Raw genomic sequence first — 20,188 nt, 5'->3', positions numbered from 1 at the left:
AATTCATTTTGAGCAAAAAGTGATTAAAATCACATCAGTATCCACAGTGTCGCCGTCTGTGACACGCACATTAATTATCATGAGCACTAAAGGTTTTTTTTTGTTTTTTTTGTTTTTTTTTAACTTGGTTCCATATCAATGCAAAACAGATATAATCCTTATTACTGCTGGGGTAATGTTTAGTTGAACTGTAGAGATTACAGACCATGAGGTTGGGAATCATGGCTATGATAGAGAAGCTGAAGTTTTGAGTGATTTAGTAACAAATCCAATGTCATTTTGTCCACTTTGTAGATCAGAGGTTCCTACTTTAGAGAGGAGGTAGACCTGAAATAAATGTAGTCATTAAACTTTCAGTGATCTTAATTTCTAAATTATGTGATAAATTAGTCATCTGTTTGAGTCCTGAATAAGGTAGAATAGGTCTGGACTTGGACTGAACCACTGCAGCCCCTTCTTTTCTTTTTCAGACATTCTGTTGTTGCTGTGTTTGGGATCGTTGTCCTGTTGCATGATCCAGTTTCAGCCTTTTGAACAGATGACCTGACATTTGACTGGGATAAATGTGCTGAGTGCATAGTCCACTCACTGACTGCAAGGTGTCCATTTCCTGTTGCTGCAAAACAATCCCAAACCATCATCCTTCCACCTCTGTGCTTGCCAGTTGCTAGGAGAAGTTTGTTCAGATATCCCTGAAAAAAACTCTAAAAATGGAGATAATCCGATCAACCTTTATATCAATTAGACCTATATAACCAAGACAGGCAGCAACAGGTTAAATAACTATATTTATTGAAGATATTCTTTCCAAAATGGACAAAAAAGAGTGAAGCTACTTCATTGTGATTTAATTTTTTGTCTTTATTTATAAAATACTGTATTTCAATCAGTTTTTATTTGTGTTTTTGCATGTTTTCTTTTGGAGTTTAGGGGCTGTATGTAGGAATCCCACCTTTCACTGGTTCTTACATTTTATCACCTTCTTCCTCTAGTTGCATGAAAACCATTCCTCTTTTTAACATTTATATGTTTCTAAACCTAAAATGCACATGGAGTACACCTTCCCAACTCCAATGATAGAAGAAATGTCTGTACAAGCTCAGAATCAATAAACTGGTTTATTCAGTGTAAAAGTATTAAGGAAAGTGGTGTAAATCCCACATCTCCAAAAGTATAGGTCAAATTTTGATGCCTCTTCAGATTGACTCTTCAGACTTCTCGCTGTAGTCTTCCATTTTTTGCTGGGAGGAACTAAGATAGAGGGAGACAAGTTCACAAAGTGTAAAGCATTGTATGTTTACAGTATTGATAGACTAATCAAGAAGAATGTTATCAACCCAATATGGATTGATGTGCTGTAGCATCACCCCTGCATTTACTCAAACCATTCCTCACTAAGTGCTGCAAACTAATATTGATGTTATTTCTCTGTTCCTGTTGGGTTTGTCAGTGCATAAACAGGGAAGTATTTGACCGTGTACTGACCTGTGGTACATCAACTTTTCTGGCTGCGTGAAAATACTAAATGCAGACACGCCACATCTTTGCTGTGTGGAAAATTTGATATGTAGTTGAATCTGAAGTCAGTCTGCCTCTAGACTGAAGTTAATCCCCACACAGTCAACATAATATTTATTTAACAAATAACAGAAACAACAGATTTAATAGGATTCAGATCTTCAGTGATGTCTGTAAATATTTAAATCTCTGGATGCCTTCAGATAACACTGTGACCATGATAAATTACTGTAAACAGTTTATCAGACAGCAAATCTGAATATGTAGAATTAGCATTTCAGATTATAGAGTATTTGTTAGAGGGAGAGGAGAATGCAAATTCATACTATATACAGTGTACTTTTATTTATCTGTATTTGTAAGAGGATTTTAACAACAAGTTGAACTGTCCCTCACAGTTGCCGGCAATATAATCTGCTGTACTGTGTTTCATGTGGAGGAGAAAGGAGAGACAAAGGCAGTTGAAAGCTTCAAAGGCTGCGGGTGACATTTAGTGCTCAGTATCTTCAAAGACCAGGCCCTCTTTTGTAGTTTTTCTTTTTGTGTATAATTAATGGAGCCCTTCCTACGGATTCTTCCTCTGCTTTTTACCTCCCTTTTTTTTGGAATTGGATTAGAGGAGCAGATTAAGGAAGTGCACCTTAATTTTCAATTTGCATTCTGAGGAGTTCAAACTGCAGCCGCTGGTGAGGCTTCTCCAGCTGAGTGTTGTGAGACATTGGAGAAGGGTGGTGAAAAATTTTCTGCTCTCTAAAGACAAAAAGTGTTACCTTCATGTGACTTTTAGGCACATCATTAAAATGGTCAGTCAGTAAGTGAGGCGTGAAATTGACATATTTAGACCAGTTTACCAGTTTTAAATGCAAACTGTTTGTGAAGATATGCTGAAACACAAATAAAAATGCACCTTTAATTCTTGTTAGATAGAAATAATTTGGTTGTTAAAACGGGTAATAAGGCCTCTATTCTCATTGACATCTGCATTTTTTGGACTTCCGTGCCATGTAAATGTAGACATTGTCACAGCAAAGAAAACCAGCTGTATGAGGAACCAGGGTAAGAATTGACTTGAACTTATCCGTTTAGTGGAAAATATGAAGATTTAACTTTGCCTTTATATGCTCAGGACATAAATGTCTGTTATATAAAGTGACCTCTTATCCTATCAAAAAAAAAAAAAAAAAAAAAAAAACTTGCCTGCCAGCTATCACAGCGGACATCTACTTGCTGTTTAAGCTACAGAGCTTCAGAAGAGGCCACAGTGCACATTACTGTGCTCATTTTATGTTAATGTTCTGAGGATTTCTCTGCTGGAAAGGGCAAGTACAGATCTATCAAGGAAATTGAGAAGGGATGGGGAGTCATGGGAAGGGATGAATTATATATCAACTGAAGAAAAGAGGAAGAACATCAAGAGCATCATTCCCCAGACCTGCCTTATTCCTCAAGTCCCTTCTCTCTCTCTCACACTCACACACACACACACACACACACACACACACCCACACACTATATATATCTTTTTCTGGCTGGAATCATTGGTGTCACAAGGGGCTGTACACATTACTGTTGTCACCATGGTGACACAGGAGATGGTGGTAGAGTTTGTTGCAGAAGGGAGAAATGTGTCACCTAACACCTTATCATAATTAATGGTTTTGTTTTACCTCAAACGGTGATGGGTTCCAGCTGATGGAGTAGTATTGGTGAAATAAAACCAATCAATAGAGAGTGGTGTGGGGGGACATAAAGCTGAATACACAGAAGTAAATGAAGAGCCTCTTTGCATCCTGGTTTTATTAGAGATTGCGACATTGTGTTACGCCTAATTTCCACCCAGTGTGTGTGCACATTATTCCGGCTGCACTGCGGTTTTTTTCCAACCTTCAAGGGGGTCAATCCACACCGGAAGCGTGTCATGTACGGAGCACCGGCGAGTGCAGTCCGCCTAGCTGGATCCGCAAGATCACGAAATCACAGGAGAATTGGAGAAACTTGTGATTCTCCACTTCCAGGATAAATGTCTCGTCATCCATGATGAAAAAAAAACAAAAACACTGAGTCACCCTTACTAATTAAAGCTATAATGTTTACATGGTTCACCGAGCACAAATCTGCACGGGGGCTTTTATTTTGAAAATTACCGGAATCTTTTACATTGCTCCCTTGTGTGATTTCATGTCTGCCCCTATCTGAACTGCTCAGTTTAACAACTTCTGGATGATTGTTCCATCAAAAAACGACTCACCACTTATGTTTAGCAGAAAGCCGTGACAAGCACTTCTGGGATGCTTCTGACACGCACCGCGGCGTACCCGGTATGAACCAAACCACTGACTAAAACGCCCCCGAATAGCTGCAGAGGCCGCGGCGCACATGCGCCCGGTGGAAATTGGGGGTGACACATTTTTCCCCTTAAATAAACCACTGAGATGATTTATCAACCAGAATTAAGTCAATTTTATTTTTTATTTTGTTAGAGGTCAGCGTCATGTCATAGAGAGTTAAAATGTAATGCAACAAAGTATTTATGCTGTGACAGCAGAAATAATGTGAACAGAAATCAGGCTAAATTGATCGGACTATTTCACATGGAGGCTGCATTGAAGACTATGTTGAGAGGCCATGTTGACATTTTAATAAATAAGGAAAGTATATAAAATTAGATACAAGTTGGCTGTACTCAAAAAAATAAATTCATTGCCTCAAAAAAAAAAAGTTTTAGAAACTTACCTTTACTCTATTGAGTTTGTTGTACTCGATAAACCTGAGTATGGTTTAAGTACATAAGACTGTGGAAGAAACTGCATAAATTCTAGGTGATATGTCATAAAATATTTTCCTTTTTTAATACACATGTTGATCTCTCTGTTCTTTCACCTGCTTTGCAGCAGGAACATAGTGTGGATGTGGCCTTTGATAAAAATGTCACACCACCAACCTCCAGTAATTACAAATACGCAGTTTTTTGTAATCTGTTATCACTTGAAAAATGAAGGCATGAAAGTTACCCAGTAGCTTATTTGAGTGCAGTAACTAAAAAAAAAAAATGCCTAAAATAGCTCATTTTCATCATCAGTCAACATTAATATTGGTGAACTGTATGTCTGTAGCATGTTGCTTATACACTAAAACTACAGAGAGGGGTGGATTATTGCAGTACTAGTACTGCCTTAGAACTGCTTTTTCCCACAAAAAGAGCTTTGGATGTAGAGTTTATCAAAGGCTACATGAGATGTATTTTCTACATTTTATTTTTATCTAACCTTTTTTAAAAAAAAAAAAAAAATGAAAAAACATATATATATATATATATATATATATATATATATATATATATATATATATATATATATATATATACACATATATAAATGCGTGTGTGTACTGGTTATCCTATTAGGACCCAATGTCTAAAAATTCTAAACTCATTTTTATTCATAACAGCGATGAACAATGAGGAAAAAGGAACTTTTTCATTTTTATTATTTGAAATTGGACATAAACTGTGGTATCTGGTTTATGTCCAGTTACTTAGTTTCAGTGAATGTCGTCTAGAGTCTCTAAAGAATTATTGATCAAAAGAGTACATTAAAAAGTACTGGTGATTTAAACTATGATTAATCTACCAAACACAAAGTATCACACAATGAATTACCTCTAATTTGTTGTCTTTAAATAGAAGTCGACAGCGTTGTGCAGCACCCATCCCCAGCACCACTTTTAGATCTTATTTACATTTATTCCAATTAAGTACATTAATTTAACCTTTTGTACTACAAAGTACATAAGACTTAATAACTAAATGTAAACATCCACTTAATATATTCTATTAAAGACAAGTAAAATTTCAGTTTCATGTACATATACAGCTCTGAAAATCTCAACTTCACATTATTTTAATGTTAAAAACTGATGTTTTTTTTATGTTTTTGTTTGCTTTAACTCTTATATCAGTTAGTTTGACATTTTTATCTTAGTATCTGTACTTGTTTTTCTCCTCTTTGCGTGTACTGTGAGGTAACAATCAAACTTCCTTATTTTGCATGTTAAAACTGATTATTATTCAAAGTTCTGTAAAGCTGCTGCTGTTAGAAAAGCTACGGCTCCTCTGAACATGTCGGAGCGATTTGCATCTTTAAAATTACATTTCTGACATGCAGCTTCCAGCAGTAAAGTCAACAACGTAATAGAGCTCCAAAGGTCAAGGCGTTAACTTGTATAGATTTAAGGAGAAGGGGTTGGTGGTGGGAATGTTGCTATCCAAACACTTTGTCTACTTGTCAACATGCAGGTGAGAAAATCACTTTGATGGTAATAAGCTTGAGGAAAGTGTTGCATTAGCACCTTGAAGTGTTAATAGCTTCTTATATTGCCTATTAGACCAGATAACCTGGTGAGGTGGAGGGTGATGGTACTGTTTTGTGTGTAAGAGATTGAATAATTCAGAGAAAAATATTAGCTTTGTCAAAACAGTCAGGGAAAACAAAGTCCAGAAAATATAATTGGGGGTGCTTTCTTTATCTCTTCTTCTGTCTGTGTTTTAATCTGTTGATGAAAGATGGGTTATTTGTTTCTTCAGCTGCACACTCCTGCAATATCCTGTCACCCTGGCTGCCTGTAAAAAGAAATATCTGCCATCCCTCCTCAGCCCTGCCCCTCTTCTCCTCTTCCTCTAGATTTTGCATTATAAAGAGATTTCATCTCATCCACCTTTAGCCAGGTTTTGCCTTTGATATTATTTATTAGCTCTGGTATTGAACAGTTCGTGGAGCCAAAACCTTGAATGGGGCCTCCTCGTTGTCCTCTTCCCCACAATCAATACTGCTCCACATTATGTATACATCAGCCCAGAGCGCCAAATCGCTCACTCTCAACCTGCGGCCTAATTAAAAAGATAAGCAGCTTCGTTTGAAGCCAGCTTTAATAGGCCGCTGCCTTGTTTCTAGCTGTGAATATTGAATAGAATCATGACTCGGCTTGAGATTCAACTCATTTTTTATAGATTGCTCTGACGTGATGAAAGGTTTGAAACTCTACACGTTATCACGTGGAGCCGCTCGAAGCTTATAGCGGGGTTTTTCTGCTGCTGCGATTTACCATGATGTCCAATTATGTGCTACGGGGTTTAGCGGGGTATTCTTCCCAGACTTCGCTCCACTGCTGGTTAGCCATAATTGTAGAATTTATTTAGTCTTAGAAAGCATGACAGTCCTCATTAGAGGTGTGTATGCAGCTAGCAATGAATCTGATTTAACCTTTCTTTGTAGCTGAATCAGAGAAGTTCATCATCAGACCTGCATCGCTGTGGGGCTGCCTTTCATTTAAACTGGTAGCAGTGGGGACAGGATACCGATGTGTCAGTTGTTAAAAGTACAATGCTGTGATTAGCAAAACAGAAATGCTACATTTGAAAACTGAAAGGTTCATTTGCACAAAATGAGACATAATCTATAATAAAAGTGCACATTGTGGGTGCATTTTTGGGGTGATAAAAGGAGATCTTCAGGCTTGACGGGAGAATACTCATACATATTTTAACACTGTTGAATTTTTCATTTGAACTTATATGTCTGCAGTATGTTTAATATTTGAAAGTAAACTGTTGCCATTAGTGATTAGTTTGCTTTTAATTTAAGACTCAGTGACTAAGAAAAGAGTGTTGTAGGAAAAATGTGATTAATGTGGTTAAAAGCATTAAAAAACCTTCACCCCTCTACCACAAGACCTTCTTTTTTGCTTTTGTTTTTTGCCTCATGTCCAAAATAAATCGACTTCTTCATAACTAAGAAGGCTATATGTATAATATTGAACACAAATAACAAAGATGTTTGGGATGACTACAAAAGTTTGAATATACACTACTCACACAAAGATTTTCAGCTTTTTTAAAAAATTTATATATGTCAGAATGAACCTAAAATACACGGTGACCTTTAAAAGGTGAATTTAACCTGTTTGTTTTACGGTTCAATTACTGCACAACATGCAGTTCACTAACAAGGTGATTAAGTTAACTTTATTTGTCAGTATGTATGCGAAACACACCAAAATTTGTCCTCTAGGAGCAGTGGGCTGCCAGATTTAGCGTCCAGGGGGGGGGGGGTTGAGGGCCTTGCTCAGGGGTCCTTAGTTGCCAGTCCAGGAACTTGAACCCAGGTTCTCCAGACCCAAGCCCACCTCTGTAACCACTAGGTTACCACCCACACACACACACAAAGTTTCTGAACCATGAATCGATCACTAAATGTTCTAGTTCAGTCACAGCTTGTACTTAACCCTATATTACCCTATGTATCATATTTGATCCATTAAGTTTTTTCAGACCTTTTTGATCACTTAATGGTAAAAACTGCTCAAAACCCTGTTGTACACAATCTGATACTTGCCTTCTGCTCCCTACTGGATACCAGGAAGGAGAAGACTTTACTTTAAATCACACAGTTTTAATTGTAAATATTTGGGGTGGGACTCTATCAAAAAATAATCTAATTAATTACAGGCTTTGTAATTAATCTTGATTAATCACATTTTACAATATTTGCCCCCAAAAAACATTTTTTGTGAGGAGGAATTTCTGTCCTATTTTAACTAAAGAGTGAAATGAAGAGACTTCACCATTTAATTAAATGAAATAAAACCAACTGATGGTTGAAAAGTGGTGATGACCCACCATTTTCATTAACACCTTTGTCCTCCTGATGTTTTTTTTTTCTTCCACAAAAATCCATTAAAACCCTAACAGAGTGAAGGACTAACTAAGTGAATGTGAAGGTGGGTGAGTCAGCCTGTCTGTTAGTTTAATCACACTCTTGTAAAAGCTTTAACCGTCACACAAATGCTGGCACCAGCTCTTGCTGCTGTTCCAGCTTATTTTGGATGCTAATGTACGCAGACTTTCTCAGGTGTAATCACACACCTGCCTGGACTGGTCTTTCTGTTGCATCCACAGGAGAAGAGGGGCTGATTTGAAAGGGGGAAGGCTTTCTGCATTAGCATTTAAAACTCACGGCCATGAAGTTACAGTGGGATTTAAACCATCAACGTGAGCTCTATGCGTAATCTCTCTGTGATGCTATGGTCCAGCAGACAGATGTTAGGTGCAGAAAAAGAAAGGAATGAGGGGGGCGGGGGGGGACTTGTCAGCCACCATACCAGCATCAGCATGAGCTGGAAGATGTAGGCGGAAAGTGTGTTTGAGGCACATACTTGGATCTGCCACTAAAGCCACATTCCTCCAGACACGTGGCCAGGCCATCGCATCCATGACTACCGGCTGTTGAGAAACAAGGCTGCCTGAAACACACACACACACACACTTACACTCTCGCTCTGCTGCTGGTTGGCGTAGAACCAAGTCCTGCATAATGGCTCTGCCAAGACAGATATGTTCACCAGTTAACTGGCTGCTGCCATCTCCAGCCGCCTCCATCAGCCACACACACACACACACACACACACACAGACTTCTGTTTAAACAAAACTTCCCACAGTGCTGAGCTACAGTATGTGATCAAAGTTGCACCTCTGCAACCTCCATGTTTAAATTGTGCATTTTACCAAAACAATAAGCAGAGATGTTTTTTATTCTTTTTATCGTAAAACATCGCCCACCCCTCCAAATGAGCTCTGCCAATGAGATCGTAAGGGACAACTATGGCTTTGTTTTGATAAGCTTATACAAAGTAAAAACAGTTATTTACATCCTGAGTTGAATTAATGTATTTGTTTCCCTAAGAATGCTTTCTCTAACACATCTTTCTCAATTCTCAATAAGGTTAATGGTTACCAGTCCAGAATCTTACACTCCAGAGTTGGGAGCCAAATGATTCCCAACATTGTCATCTTCAAAGATGTCCGTGGCATCAGTAATGAAAAAGATTAGTAAAGCTTTTAAAAGAAAACCTGGACAGTAAATGAATAAATCCAGGTAGTCAGATGACCTTGGTTGTTATGGTTACATATCACTGCTCAATCAAGTGAAGCCTCTCTTTACTACAAAGTCTTTTGTGTCAGCTGTATTTTGTATAGTTCTGTATTATCAAAGCCAAACAGAGTTTAGCCCTGTAACTCAAGTGTAGAGTGATTTTACATCTGCAGTCATGAGGCTGAGCTATCATCCTGGCTGCAGTCTACGAAATGCTGACATCTCTGACAATTCTACGGCCTGCTGTTACAGTCATAAACTGTTTGCAAGCTGTTGCACAGGTCACATCAATATTCTGCTCAGCAGACGTTTTACAAGTTTGCAGGTCAGGGAGGAACTACCTAGATGCTACAGAAACGTTCCTTTAACGCCCTGAGATCAAACCTGTTAAATAAGGTCAACCATCGGGTCACGTTTATGTTACCTACATCATCCTCCTCAGGCCAGATGGAGACTCGTTACTTCTGATTTTCATCCTGGGTCACGGATCAGGAGGCATCAGCTCTCTGCTTCTCTGCTATGGGGATATATGGGTTACCAGCCACCATGGCTGCATGGCATTTGCTAGATCTTGATAGACACAGTGTGTGATTTGCAGCGACAGGCGGAACAAATGTCGGTAATGAGGTCACCTTGGGCTCCAGGTCTGCGTCTGATTTCTAAACCTGATCTCCGACACACACACACTCAAAGACACACACGCGTCTGGCTTATATTGAGTGTGGGAGCTTTTCTTTGACAAACTACATTTCCTAGCAGAGATGTCCAAAAGTCCTTTTTTGCAAGTCCAAGTCAAGTCTCAAGTCTTTGACCTTAAGTCCAAGTCAAGTCTCAAGTCTTATGGCTCACGTTGCAAATCACTTTTAGTAGTAATGAGTAATCTGCCATGTGGCACCTGCCATCTGGTCTGCTTAGAAGACTGCATAACGAATCATAATCGGCTGGAGTTTTGCCGATTAAATGCCAATATATTCATAACTTCTCATAAAACAGTAAATGTTAAGTGTCGGAATCGTGCTAGCTTAATGATGTTGATGCGCCGTTTGTCCACTAGATAGAGGTCTGACTCCGTCCTCATTGCTGTCAGTAACTATAGCAGTTGCTACAGCCAGGTAACAATGCAAGGGTTGGCAGAGTGGAGCTTGATGTCAGGAACGTTTCTAATGACGTGAAATTAAGATCCAATATGTCAACAGTTTAAGTTTAACGCTGTTTGCCATCTGTTATGATAGTGACTTGTTCTTCATTGTGTCTGTCATGCTTTTCATTTATGTTACATTGCTAAAGTTGTGCTAAACTAGCTTAAGTTACTTCCTGGCTCTGTTGGCAATAACATTGCTCTGGTTATCCCAACCTAGCACAGCGTTAGCTAACAGCTTCAAAGCCAGTAAGTAGCTGCAGAAATAACCTAAGTGTACAAAATATTTGAGAGCACAGCTGTGTGTTGAGATACATTTAAAGAGGAGCGATGTGAACAAAGAGGGGAGGGGACAAGTTAAAATCATGAACATTACTCTGTCTTAAACAACTGTCATGATCTCCTGTCACTTTTAGTTATACCTTGTCAGAAAATACTAAAACGTGACTCAGGCTGTAAACGCAACTTACTGTGTGTTGTTGTGGAGTAGCACAAGTGTCAGACTATTTGTGATCATTATATGTTTAAAATGTCGACATGTTTTGACATCTGAGAAAGGTTTTTAGTTTGGTTCATATGAGTCATTATTTCATGGCAAACAAAAAAATAATGGAATAGAGATAATGGGATTTAACATTAAAGGGCGTGAGAGGGCTGCATAAATGTTTCGCCAGTAACTTTACTCATTATATTGCTTATATATAGCACAGACTTCTGACCTAAAGCTGAAGATAAATTCATCATTACAACTGGTAGTTATATTAATGCATGCTCAATAAATAGAAAAAAATTACAATACACATTTTAAAATATATATATGTATATATGTATATATATATATGTATATATGTGTGTATATGTGTATATATATATATATATATATATATATATACATATACATACATTTATATATATGTATATATGTATATATATATATATATATATATATATATATACATTTATATATATATATATATATATATATATATATATACATTAAATTTTATTAAATTTTCTTTTAAATTTTTTTTTTTTTATTAATCGGCCCATTAATTGGTCATCAGAATTTTTTTTCTGCCAAATATTGGAATCAATATATATATACACTTTCATTTTGTGTATACTAAAATAAATAACAGAAAATCTAAGTTTGTAGTTTTTTATTCCTAATCTTGGCCAACCACAACTAGAAAATGTTGGGACTCAAACTGGAGTCTGTTGTTTGACAGTGAGACGATCACACTTTGTATCCCCTTTATTTTTTCCAAGTTTTTTTTTTCCTCTCTCAAACTTCAATCCCAGGGGGAGGCTTGCAGATTAGTTTGATGACAGCATGTATTCAGTATGTATATTCACAGCATTGTATGCAAGTGCATGTGTGAGGCTGACTGACAAAACAGACTTCATGCACATAACTCTGTCGGCTCACGTGAGAGTTGCTGCTTGCCTAAAGGCAGATTGAAATGAGAAGCTTCTTAAAAAATCAAACAGCAGTTGGCTCTGAAAAAAGCAGCAGAGGTAAGAAACAAGCCTGGATAATTCCAGCTAAAATAACCAACTTTGTATTTACACATTTGTTTTAGCTGCAGGAGTGATGAAAGTCAGTTGCCTGAATCACATGAATAACATCAAAGAGAAATATTCTCCTGCTGGATCAGATGTGAGATGCAAATTGTATTTTGAAAAGTTGTGTGCCTCAATGTTTTCCTCATGGAGTCATCAGGAAGTTTGTTTACCATGTTTCCCTGTGCATGGTCAGTTTTGATGAGATAAAATACTAGGAATGAAAGCTGTCATGCTAATGATGAAACTTACGGAGAAAGTTCATCATGTCACAGTGTAAAATATGGAAATGGTGATTCTGTTTTGGCTGACTCGCCTTGCCCTCACACTTACCTGCAGGAATATTACGAGTATAACATTTTGAAGCTGTAATCTAAAAAATTGCTTTCACATTTTGAAAAGTGCAAGAATCAAAGTTGGTTAATTATTTATGACCACTGTGGATTTGAGATTCTGTAGCTGCACATGTCTTGATTATACTGAAAACTTTAGCATTTTATTTTACATGACTGTTTTAATTTAGCTTAACTCTTTGGGGTTAAATGAAAATATTAAAGTTTTATTACAGTAGCTGTGGTTGCTTCATCCACCCCCTCACTAGTTCAGTTCAACAGCCAAACCTGTGACAATCCACAGCTAAATTTAAGTTTACTTCCAGCACATTTATCATCTCAATGTCAAAAACCAGTAAAAACCACAAGTTTGCAAAAGCATAATAAACTTTTCAAATAGTTTGTTTTGGCCAGCAATCCTTTAAAAGGATGATGTTGTCAGAGTTTAATTCTGACGGTTTCAGTTGGTGATCAGGTCTCCCAGAATGCATTTCACTTGCTCCAGACGACAGGATTTTTGTTTCTGGAATCTAATTTAAGTGACTGCTGTTTTTGTTAAGGATGTCACAATTACTTAACGTCACAATTAATCATTGTATTAAATTCCATGATTAATTCATCATAAAGATTAATCAATATCGTCACTTTCCATAAAAGGTCATGTCCAAACCATAACGGCAGATCAGCCCAGCTTGCACATGGAAAAAAAAAGTTATATGATGAATCAAATGGGTCATCCTGCAGCCATCCTTTAAAAATAAGGCTTGAAAAGTATCAGAAACTTCATAAATAAGAAGGATAAACTGGTTTTTGGTGGATTCTGTTCACTGCTGTGACTAGGCACATGCATGCCCAAAATCAGCTTCTCTTGGCCAAATAATGCCAAATTCAGATCTTTCATTATGGTATGAGTAAATACTTTGTTCATGCATTAATGCATAATAAATAAATGTGTAAATTCCACAGATCAATCACTTTGCATTAACACATTAATTTTGACAGCCCTAATAAAAACTCAGACATATAAGACGTGTTTGGTTTTACACATTTATGGTGTTGATCAAGGTTTGTGAAATAAAAGTATAATCCTAAAAATCATAAAACTGATCATTTCTTTGACAATAATCGTACCAAAAGCTCTGTAAATCAGACATCCCTAGTTTTATGGATAATGATTATTATGGAAACTTTTTATGTTTCCCCTTTTACAAAATAATTTCTATTTAAACTACTTTTAAGGGGTTTTAGGTGAAATGCATGAGTAGTTTTGGTCACACTGTGGAGTGTTGTTGCAGTCCTGTTTATTTGTCAGTGTCACATCCGCTTTTACCAACCAGCAACCTGCCTGCACTGACAGGCTCACGGTGAATGAAGTTTGTCTTTGTGACAACTCTGGACTTTACAGGAACCTGATTTTCAGTTATCTTTCCAGACTTTTTCCCTCCCATCTCACTTCCTATTATAAATCCATGTGAAGGAAGAGTCTTTAAAAGTTGTTTGGGCCAATGAATAAAGACTGCATCAGCACTCATAAAAGCGATTTTCACGTTTATGGTTCCTCCCTTCCTTAATGACATCACCATGAAACAGATTTGCATTAAGGCTGCCCAGTGATTTGTTTAGCACACCAATTTTAAAAAGACGATAAAGCCATTGTTTTGAACACCATGATTTGTCACTGTGGCATCATATTAAAGATGCATTACATAACTTTCCACTCTTAAAAATCTACATTCTAGACTCATTTGATGGCACAGTAATGTCTACTATTTATAAAGGGACAGAATAAAAGTTAAGATAAGGGTGTTTTCGCTGGCTGGAGAAAGCTCACAGTACAGCTAGGATACTAAATTGGATGCTGAATTAGCCAACGAAAAGGGGGCGCATCACTGGGAAAATTGCAAAAGTTCTTTAGTGCGTCTTTAAATGAAAATGATGTTAAGCTACAACCCCGATTCCAAGAAAGTTTGAAATGTGCAAAATGTAAATAAAAATCTCATCAACACTTATTTTATTACCACATATCAAATGTTGAAACAGACATTTTACCATTTCATGGAAAATAGTGGTTCATTTTGAATTTGATGGCAGCAATACATCTGTAAAACAACTGGAGTGGCAACAAATCGGACAACAAAAGGCTGGAAAAGTAATTGGCACAAAATGAAAACAACTGCGGGAACAATTGGCAACTAATTTAGTAAATTTTCAACTGGCCAGTAAAATGACTGGATATAAAAGGAGGATTTCAGAGAGGCAGAGTCTCTCAGATGTAAAGATGATGATGGGCAGAGGTTCACTAGTTTGCATCTAAAAATTGTGGAACAATATCAGAAAAATGTTTAAGCAAAATTGTGGAGATTTTAAACATCCCATCATCTACAGTGGATGATATAATCAAAGGCTTCAGAGAATCACAAGAACAGAGAAGAATCAAAGTGTTGTGGGCATGAGGACAAGGTTAAAGGTCAAAACTGGATGTTGGTGATCTTGGGACCTTGTGGCAACATTGCATTTGAAAACAGACTCTTACTTGAAATGACTGCATAAGTTCAGGAACACTTCCAGAAATCACTGTCTGTGAACACAGTTCTATCAGCTCTGTCATCCAAAAAAGATTTGTGAACACGATCTAGAAACACCACGGTCTTCTCTGAGCCAAAGCTCATTTAAAAGGATTTCAGGCAAAGTGGAAAGCTTTTCTGTGGTCAGAAGGATCAAAATATAAAATTCTTTCTGGATATTATGGGCGCCGTGTACTGCAGACCAAATAGGAGATAAAGTATCCAGTGTGTTACCAGTGGACAGTCTAAAAGCTGCATCTCTAATGGTATGGGGTTGCATTAGTGCCTATGGTATGGGCAGCTTCCACATCTGTGAAGCTCCATCAATGCTAAAAAGTCCATGAAGGTTTTAGAGAAGGGGTGCCCAAGTCTGGTCCTGGAGATCTACTATCCTGGAACGTTTAGATGCATCCCTTCTCCAACACGCCTGAATCAGATGAATGTCTCGTTACCAGGCCTCTGCAGAGTTGAGATGAGTCTGGCTGCTGAACTGGGCTGCCTGCAGACCAGACCTTTCACCAGAAGAAAACAGTTTACAGGTAGTGGTTAAAAGAACTAGAAGATCTACCGAACTCTGTCCGATCCGCAGAGGCCTTATCCACTTTGAAAACCAAGCTAAAGACTCAGTTGTTTAAGGAGCATTTCCACACTTAGCTTAACTCTTCTACTCAACAGAATGAGTTAGAAAGATTTGTCCAGCTCTTTGGCTCAACTAAGTACTGAATAAGCTGTGTGCACTTATGCTCAAGATTATATTAGTTTGATGAAATCGTGATGTATTTAAACAAAATGACTTACAAAAAACTACAAAAAAACTTAAAAAAAAAATGAATAAATAAATAAATGATATGCACTGCCTCTAGCACTACATGACAGCACCTGAGTCCAACTGGACTCAAAGCAGTCTGATTACCACTTAATTATGACGTCCCATCTTGTTTGAATTCTTGCTTGTGTTGTTCTTACTCTCAAATGCTAAATGACTGTAAAATAGAAGAGGGGACACAATGGTAAACATCACCCTGGTCCAGCTGTTTTGAGATGTGTTGCTTTCCTTAAATTCAGAATGAGCTAATATTACCCATGAAATAGTAAAATGTGTGCTTTAACATCTGAAATGTTTGTTCTATAACAACATGTGTTTGAGATTTTATTTATTTGTTTTTTTTTGACATTTCACACAACATCCCACGTTTTGGAATTGGGGTTGCAGTTGGACTGAACTGGACTGTAGCTTTAATGCCTTGAGATGATTTTTGTTGTGAGCCAGAGCTGAAAATATAAACCGCACTGAAAAGGTTTTAATGTTTTCATCCCGGTACCTGTCAACACTCGGTGCCTCAGAAATTGCTCGACCCTGCAGGTAAAAGCTAGTTGATGTATACACTGTAGGCTCCATGAAGCAGAGACATAATCCTTCTTATCCTGTGAATCTACCTCACAAATGAAGCTTCTGAGTGTTTGCTGGCAGCGTAATGCCAGTTTAACCACAGATCACATCCCTGGTTCTTCTTTAAAATGTCTGTTAGTGTGGCAAAAAGCCCAGCTTTTGGAAGTCTGTTTTTTTTTTTGTTTTTTTTTTCTCGTGTTTGTTTTTGTTGTATGCCAGAGGCTAACCTTTGTTTACAATGCAGACTTCATCACTCAGGCTCATGAGGGGGGACTTCTAAATCCTGAGCCTCCCTCCTAATCACCTTCCTCTGTCCTCCTCTTCGTTTTGCTTACAGTCATCTGGCATTTCTCCAAAAGAACCATAACAACCAAGCAAGAGTTTCTTGTAATTAATGCTTTTATTGTCAGTACTCATCAGTAGGAATCATAAGGCAATGGCTTTTTCTTTGTTCAAACCTTTTAGATACCCCACTATTACCAGAAATCAGGCGCTGCTGTCCCTTCTCCAAACATGCTGCGTTACAAGACTTGTTTCTCCTGCCTGGATTGTAATGAGGACCCCTAGGATGAGATGGCTTGTCGGCCAAGGATAACGTGTAGATGTAGAAAATTCTCTTATCATGGATTTACCCGTCAGGCCTCTGTGCCCTGAAGCTGTGCTGATACCAGGATGCATGCACTTTGCTGCTGTCTTGCGCGGCGGTTTGTCTGTGATATGATGTGGCTATTGCAATGAAAGGAATCCTGCAGGCAGCCAGAAGTTTCTAGAGGTGAAAAGTGACTGAAGTTGTTGCTTTACCTGGACTTAATTCATTACCTGATCTGTCACATTTTTTTCAACGGTGAAAGAACTATCTGAAGCATCTGATTGGAGACTGATGTGACCGTGCTGTTAATAAAAAAAGGAAATTGGCTATCACAAGAAATGATCCTCCCTTCTTGTTTGTCATTTTTGTATACTTAGCTATTGAGACTTAACTCTCAACGCGACTAGATTGTAGTGACAAACCAAGTAGAGTGTACATTTTGTTGAGCATGGATTTCAGCATCCTTCAGGTCAGACTCTTTCTGGGTTCCTGCTGTACAGATGCCTACACGCTCGACCGGACATGTGTCACTTTCAATGAAAGTGCTTCCCAGCTGATATGATCACAGCAGACTTTTCATCTATATCTGTTTTGCTTTCCTCTCAGGATATAACTTAAACTGTGTAACATCAAAGCAAAATAGATGGTTGTGTATTTTTGTACCAGAGCTGTTCAGCGATATCATTAAAGGATGCGAAGAAATCTGCAAAGAGGTAATTATTACAAACAAGGAAGTGGCGTCAATCACCCAGAAAAATGAAACTGCTGACAGGACTTGTAAATACTATTAAAACTTCTTGACTTCAGTACTCATATTGTTGCAGGTGAAACATACCCTGCATGGCAATAGCCTCCCCAAGCATGAACCCTTGCCATAACAACAAAACTTTCTAAGAATACAACAGAGTCCAAAGCACTGACCCACTACGAACAGGACCCTTGGGTTCTGCTGCCAACATCCTGGTGTCAGACACTGCAGATTGGTGCATATACGAAAGGGGAACAGAGTTAAAATACATTCCTCACCTTGTAGACACTGATGTACTACCTTTCTTACTTAATGTTTGAGATTTCGAGAACATTGCAATATGGTGGTCAGAAGTAAATCCAAAGTAAAATTGCTTTAAAGTGCAAAAATCACAATGGCTGCTTGGTGATGGCCGCAGAACATTTTTGACTGAAAGATTTCCTCTTATGAAAAGGGAGTAGATGTTTTTCTCTCTCTCTCTCTCTCTCTCTCTCTTACAACTCACAATGTATTTTACTGGATTCACTCATCCTGTTCAGTGTGGTCTCACGGTTAAATCAATATTAGGCTTCAAATATCGACTGTTTTTTTCTTAAAACACCATGATGTCTTTATGACATATGTCATTCTGCATAGCATATTGCAGGGATCTCCTGTTCTAGTCGTTGAAGACCGTTGTCCTGCAGGTTTTAGATGTTCCTTGCTTCAACACAACTGATTCAGATTAAAGGGCCATTATGTGATGGGTTGATATAACATAGGCATAACCCCCCCATAACCACATTTTGTACCTTCTTAAGATGGAGTAATTCAAATGTTGATTTAATTTTAAAAGAGTTAAAATGGTTAAAAACAGTAACAAGGTTTTCAATAAATAGTAAATCATTTTGTTCAATGCAATTCATTATGCACTGGTAAGCAGCTAATAACCCTTAAATTCTGTTGCTCTGGGATCAATTGGTTTGCCAACCACTGGAATTGCACGCTGTGTCCTCAATGCAATAAACCCACCACATGAGGGAAGCAGTACTAATCACACTTGATTCTTTCCACCCTATTTCATGTAATGGTGAATAATATGAATGTCTTCACAGTAATTACAGTGTTTAAACGTATTATAGCTTGTTAGTTTGGTGAAGTCAAATCAAGATTTTATATTGTTTTGAGACATAATTGCTTTACCTGGACATGTGCCTTTGCCTCGAGAAATATCGCAGTAGCCTACTTATTTTGTTCACAACTTTATTTGTAGTTTTTATACAACAGTTTTTGCAATTATCTCTTCCATTGATTGTCATGGCAGAAGAACAGCAATGTATATTTTGTTTACTTGTACAGCATTGCAATAAACCCACCACATGAGGAAAGCAGAACTAATCACATTCGTGATATTTTTTTACCCTAATTCACAGGTGTAACAATTATCAGGCTTAACAGACTTGGGCTGAATTAAACAGAGGTCTACTTAATCTGAGTTAAGTGTGTTGGAGCAAGAAATATATAAAACCTGAGGGATGGCGGTCAAAGGGACCTCTTTTGTAATATATAGCAGCAGTTCTGAAGTCCCTGCATTTGTTCCCCGTTTGCTTATGGATTGATTTTCAAGTTATTTAGAATAGAAATACTTTATTAATCCCTTCAGAGAGCCCTCAGGGAAATTTGGGTAATTTTATTAGTTTCGTGATGGGTTTTGTCCAAATAGTTTATCTGACCTTTTTTTTTTTAGGTTTATGAACCTCCCAGAGCCCTCAGGTCCACAGCTGTTGATCTTCTATTCATTCAGGTCTCCCTAGTTGAGGCCAAGACTTATGAAAAAGCATCATTTAGATCTTGTGGTCTTTTATGGAACCACTTTCAGTGCAGCGGGGATGTTGACATTTTTAAAAGAAAACTCAAGAGTCACCTTTTGAATAGAGCTGTCATTGTCATTGTTTTATTCTTTGCTGTTTAGGTTTTGTTTTTTATCATTTGAAAGCAGTTTCTGTATGAAAACTGCAAAAATGCATTAAAAGCAAACTTTAAAATAAATAAATGAAATTAAATAAAAACAAAAATAAAGCTATAAATAAAAGAGAAATTAACTGTTATTTTGTTAATAGGCAGCAAATAGAAAAGTTTTTAACCCTGATTTAAAACTGCTGGAAGTTTAGGCAGACCTGCAGTTTCCTAGGAGTTTTTCCACATGTGAGGGGCATAATATATATGATATGTTCTTATAGGCCAACTTCACAACTGTCTAAATATAACTGCTAAAATTCAGGTCTGAGTCCATGACTACTCCCACATTTCTGGCTTGGTTATTAGTTTTGAACTTAGCTGGGTCGTCTTCTTAACTTTCTTCCTTGGCTCCAAAAACTATTAAATTTTGTCTTCATTTCACTGAAGGAAGTTCTGGCACATCCAGTCGTTAATTTGAGGG

At 37.5% G+C, this 20,188-nt stretch overlaps 1 protein-coding gene and 1 long non-coding RNA gene across 3 annotated transcripts in view; one reads left to right on the top strand and one right to left on the bottom strand.

Moving 5' to 3' along the window:
* LOC121643841 (receptor-type tyrosine-protein phosphatase N2-like) overlaps positions 1-20,188 on the top strand; it is a 252,573-nt gene that overhangs the window by 98,666 nt on the left and 133,719 nt on the right. The window lies entirely within an intron of this gene.
* Positions 5,337-20,059, bottom strand: LOC121643846. The gene is made up of 4 exons (XR_006011179.1): positions 19,995-20,059; positions 12,474-12,479; positions 5,866-5,881; positions 5,337-5,347 (listed from the first exon to the last, which is right to left on the bottom strand). It is a non-coding gene; the product is annotated as an uncharacterized LOC121643846 (long non-coding RNA).

Source organism: Melanotaenia boesemani, chromosome 8 (assembly GCF_017639745.1).
Source record: "Melanotaenia boesemani isolate fMelBoe1 chromosome 8, fMelBoe1.pri, whole genome shotgun sequence".
Lineage (NCBI taxonomy): Eukaryota > Metazoa > Chordata > Actinopteri > Atheriniformes > Melanotaeniidae > Melanotaenia > Melanotaenia boesemani.
Note: the sequence above shows the minus strand (reverse complement) of the source record. Positions and strands in the feature narration are given on the sequence as shown.